The sequence below is a fragment of the Bison bison genome, unplaced genomic scaffold, assembly GCF_000754665.1.
Source record: "Bison bison bison isolate TAMUID 2011002044 unplaced genomic scaffold, Bison_UMD1.0 scf7180017864183, whole genome shotgun sequence".
Taxonomy (NCBI): Eukaryota; Metazoa; Chordata; class Mammalia; order Artiodactyla; family Bovidae; genus Bison; species Bison bison.
In genome coordinates this window covers 5,651,543-5,656,950 of record NW_011494755.1, presented here as the reverse complement: position 1 = coordinate 5,656,950, position 5,408 = coordinate 5,651,543, and the positions used below count along the sequence as shown (strand labels likewise).

At 44.3% G+C, this 5,408-nt stretch overlaps 1 protein-coding gene across 1 annotated transcript in view; it reads left to right on the top strand.

The window, feature by feature from the left end:
* Positions 1-5,408, top strand: part of FRRS1L (ferric-chelate reductase 1-like) — a 22,534-nt gene that overhangs the window by 372 nt on the left and 16,754 nt on the right. The gene's annotated exons all lie outside the window — the stretch shown is intronic.

Genomic DNA, 5,408 nt, shown 5'->3' with positions numbered 1-5,408 from the left:
AAAAACAGTAATAAGGTACTTCCCTGGTGGTCCAGTAGTTAAGCATCTGCCTTCCAATCCCGGGGATGCAGCTGCGATCCCTGGGAACTGTGTGCCACGGGACAGCTAAGCCCGTGTGCTACTAGAGAAGCCCCCATGCGCCACAGGTAGAGAAAATCCCAAGCACTGCCACGATGACCCAGGGCAGCCAAAATTAAAAATAAGTAAATAAAAAATGTAAAACCAATAATAATTTTTAAAGTGGGAGCATGGACAAAGCTAAGGGGAGAATGAGAAGCTGGCCCGTCTGGGTATCCGACCCATATTTCTCAGGAAGATGACGGAGCGTGAGAAGTAGGAGAGGGTGGGGAGAGGCCAGTCAAGGTCTCCAAGGAGCACTGTGACAAGATCCGATTGCTGTTTTAGAAACCTGGCAGGCAGTGGAAGAATTAGAAGGGAAGTAGGGAAATCAGAGCGGAGGTGGTACAATAGCCAAGAAGCTGGCTCGGGTTTCAGGAGTGGGAATGAAAGGAATGGTGGTGGAGAAAGTGTTCCAGGTGGAGGAATCTAGGGTTTCAGGGTTGGGAGACTGGGGAGGGTGGTGGGATTCTTCACTAAGACAGAAAACATAGGAGGAAGACCATTTGGGAGGTGTTGGGCGCCTGGAATCGCTTTGCTCGTGTAATGTCCAGGCGGAAACCCCTGAGGCAGCTGATGGTTGGGCTTAAATGTTGATATGGGAACAGGAGAAATGCCAAAAAAAATGTGAGGTTAGAAAAAGAATAACTCTAAAGAAAATCGGAGGAAAGAAATAATAAAGATGCGCAGTATTCAATGGAATAGAAACCAAATATTCAGTGCATGTGTGCCAAGTCGCTTCAGTTGTGGCTGACCCTTTGCAACCCCATGGACTGTAGCCCACCAGGCTCCTCTCTCCATGGGATGCTCCAGGCAAGAATACTGGAGTGGGTTGCAAAGAGGATCAAAAAAGTAAAAAATGATTTTTTGAAAATACAAATGAAAGGGTTATCCAGAGAATCAGAACTGATAGGGGGTGTGTGTGTGTGTGTGTGTGTGTGTGTGTGTGTGTGTGTGTGTGTGTAGATGGGAAAGAGTGTGTAGATGAAAGAGAGACCAATAGAGAAATTTGTTTTAAGGACTTGGCTCACACAATTTTGGAGGTTGGCAAGTCCAGAATCTGCAGGGCGGGCTGGCAGGCTGGAGCTCCAAGAGAGAGCCAATGTTGTAGTTCAAGGCTGAAGGCCATCTGCCACAGAATTCACTCTTCTTGGGGAATGTCAGTCTTTTTGTTCTCCCCAGCTGGGGGAGAAGCCTGCCCACATTATGGAAGGCAATCTGTTTTACTCAGAGTCCACTGATTTAAAATGTTAAATGTTTGTCTCATCCAAAAACACTCTTACAGAAACATCCAGAATATTGTTTGACTGTATATCTGGGCACCTGGCCCAGCCAAGTTGACCCATAAAATTAACTATCACAATAGGATGCTGACAAAATTGATCAAGAGAAAAAGAGAGAAGACAGACCATGTTAGGAATGGAAGAAAAAGGGGAAATAACCCTAGACGTGTGTGTGTGCTCAATCGCTAAATCGTGTCCAACTCTTTGTGACCCCTATGGACTGTAGCCGGCCAGGTTCCTCTGTCCATGGGATTTCCCAGGCCAGAATACTGGAGCGGGTTGCATTTCCTTCTCCAGAGGATCTCCCTGACCCAAGGATTGAACCTGCATCTCCTGCATTGCAGGCGGATTCTTTACCACTAGCCACCTGGGAAGCTTATTAAGCCTAGACATAGCAGAGATTTAAAAGCTAGTACATTGCAACCCAACATTAAAAAGACAGCTAACCCTATTTAAAATGGAGAAAGGCTCTAAATAGACCTTTCTCCAAAGAAGATACACAAATAACCAATATGCACATGAAATTATACTCAACATCATTCGTCATTAAGGAAATGCAAATCACAATCATAACGAGATACTACTTCACATCTGCTAGGCTGACTATAAAAATTTTTAAAAAGGACCCTTCCACAATACACTGCTGTAAGAATGTAAAATGGTACAGCTACTTTGGAAAATAATTTGATAGTTACTCACAAAGTTAAACATAGGAGTTATCATATGACATGGCAGTCCTACTCCAAGAGAACTTAAAACATATGTTCATACAAAAACTTGTGCACAGATGTTCATGGCAGCATTATTCATAGTAGCCAAAAAGTAGAAACAGCCCAACGGTCTGTCAACCTGTGAATAGATTAAAAACAGGTGGTATATCCATTCAATGGAGTGTTCTGTAAACGAAGAGAAATATCATTCATTCTGTGCACCTAGGGTACTTAAAATTAGAATTCTACAATCAAAATAATTTTCCAATAAATTTGTACAATGTGTGCAAAATAGATCCAATTGAATATCATTTTCTAGATGTCAGGATGACAACTGCTAATAAGATGTGGTTTCTACAAACACATTGTACTGGTAGTTAAGGATTAATACATTTAGTCTCTACCCAAAGTTTCAGTAGGAAAGCCAGAAACCAGTTTTTTAAGCTTTTTGAAAACCAGCCCAGATGACCAGCCCAGAGAGCTGTCTGAGAAGGTGTTGGGGGACTACAGAAGCAGAAAGGGAGCTCAGAGAAAGTCACTGTGGGAAGCAGCTGCCAGCCCTGGGGCTGAGGGAGCAGAGAAAAGGGCTTGGGGTTTTGAGAACCTGGGAGATCAGACAAGGGCCCTCAGCCCAGAGGTTCACCCATCCTCTGAGAGTGGGCTGTCTGCCCAGCTAATGCTGGTTCCTTTGATGAGGCTGGTTCTGGGAGTCTAGAAAACAGCTAGAAAAGAAAAAGAAAAAAGGCTGGAAACTCAAACCAATTGCCACTGCAAGGATGAAGTGGAGTTGCTGAGGACTTGCTGATTGGACGGCTGTCAAACAGGAACAAATGGTCTTGTTTTGGCAGATCCTCCTGCCTCCCAGCCTCCCTCTAATGTTTCCTTTTGGCAGAACCTAGCCAGCTGGCAGAGGAGAAATATGGTTTGCAGAGTCCTAGCCCATCCTAGAGCTGACTGTAGAGGCTGGGCTGTAGCTGAGATATAGGAGCTTATAAATTGGCATGTGGTCCCAATTGACTTTATTCCAAATAGGGAGATCATTTAATTTCAGGAAAAAAAAAATATTGCTCTGCTTATCTTCTGATACCAAACCCAGCTGTTGTCTTGAAATTCAGTTCTGGCACTCATGAGCCCAACATGAGTTAAAGGTTAAAGGGCATGGTCTGCAACAAGACTGTCCTCACTTCAGACCAGCTGGCTACCAATCCAAGGAGCACCCACAATCCCTCTCATGTTCTGTAATTCACTAGAATATCTCAGAGGATTCAGAAATGGGCTGTGCATACAGTTGTAGTTTTAGTACCAAGGAACTCAGGAACACTCAGAAACAGCCAATGAAGATGCACACAGGTCAGAGTCTGGGAGCCCACAAATGCACTTTTCATGTCCTGTCCTGGAAGGAAATATTCTTCTCCATGGAATCAGGACTTGTCACCCTCCTGGCACTTCAGTGTATTCACCAACCAGGAAGATGCATTCAGCTTCAGTGTCCAAAGTTTCTGTTGGGGTTTCATCACCTAAGCATTGCTGATTTAATCATTAGCTACATTATTGAACTCAATCTCCAGCCCTTATACCCTCGCCTCCTCCCTGCCCCAGGTGGGGCTGGCTCAAAGCCCCAAACCTGTACCCATGTGTTGGGTCTTTCCTAGTGACCAGCCTCCATCCTGAGTGATCTTATCTCTTAGCATAAAAGCAGGTGTGATCCCAAGGGGCTCAGGAATAACAAAGACCCACTGGGAAATTCCAAGGATTTAGAGTCTCTCTCCCTCCCAGCCAGGAACCAGGAACAAAAACCCATCCAATTCTTTATTATACAGCATCTTCCCTGGTTATATTTTATACAGGACTTCCCTGGTGGTCCAGTGGCTCAGAATCCACCTGCCAATGCAGGGGACACAGGTTCTATCCCTGGTCTGGGAAGATTCCACATGCCAAAGGACAACGAAGCCCACACACCACAACTACTGAGCCAGCGTGCTGCAACTGCTGAAACAGGCTCTCTAGAGCCTGTGCTCTGCAGCAAGAGAAGCCACCACTACAACAAGTCCACGCCGCGCAACTGGAGAGCAGCCGCTGTTCGCCGCAGCTAGAGAAAGCCCACCCACAGCAGCAAAGACCCACTGCAGCCAAAAATAAATAACTTTTAACATCATCTTACAAAATGAGAGAAACGTGACATGATTAAATGATGCCGAAATTCATTTGACAACATAAGTTCTCATTCCAAGATTTAGAAGCATATAAGATAAAAGGGAATCAGTGCTAGAAAAACCCCGACAAACGAGCCATTTGCCAACACTAAATAAGCTAGTTCAGTACATTTATAAGTAACCTTTGTTCTAAAACTTGCTCTTACTTGGAGCTTAGAAACCCATTCTTCTAAAGATAATCTTACCCAATGGTCAGTTTAAAAATGTAACAGTAATAATAAACCAGTAATAATAATGACTGGCGTTTATTGAGCTGGAAACCTGCTGCATGCTGATGAATGATTCTAGATGCTAGAAAGTATAATGGAAGAAGATGGGGAACCTTAGAAACAACATCACGTGGGATTGTCTCTTTCACACACCTCTAGAATCTTAACCAACATAGGTAGTCGTTGCATTCCTGGATAAATATCCTGAGAAAAAAATGTCCACGGCATTGTAGTGAAAGCTAAAAGGAAGAATGTATAGGAAGATGCTTGACATAGTTGTAGCATTGAACTCAATAAATACCAAAACTCATCCAAGGCAGAACTCAGTCTATAGTACTGAAGTGGACACAGGACTTAGCATAAAACAAGCATGAAAGTAGAAAAAGGAATGCATTTTGCCCAAGTACTTAAGGATGGTGAGAAGGTAGGGTTGTACTTTAGCATTTGATCAACATGTAGGGTAGTCAGCCTAGAGGGGTAAGGTGGAGGAGGGGTGGGAGGGAGGCTGAAGAGGGAGGGAATATATGTATACTTATAGCTAATTCAGAGACATTACTTTGCCAACAAAGGTCCGGCTAGTCAAGGCTATGGTTTTTCCAGTGGTCATGTATGGATGTGAGAGTTGGACTGTGAAGGAGGCTGAGCGCTGAAGAATTGATGCTTTTGAACTGTGGTGTTGGAGAAGACTCTTGAGAGTCCCTTGGACTGCAAGGAGATCCAACCAGTCCATTCTGAAGGAGATCAGCCCTGGGATTTCTTTGGAGGGAATGATGCTGAAGCTGAAACTCCAGTACTTTGGCCACTTCATGCAAAGAGTTGACTCATTGGAAAAGACTCTGATGCTGGGAGGGATTGGGGTCAGGAGGAAAAGGGGAC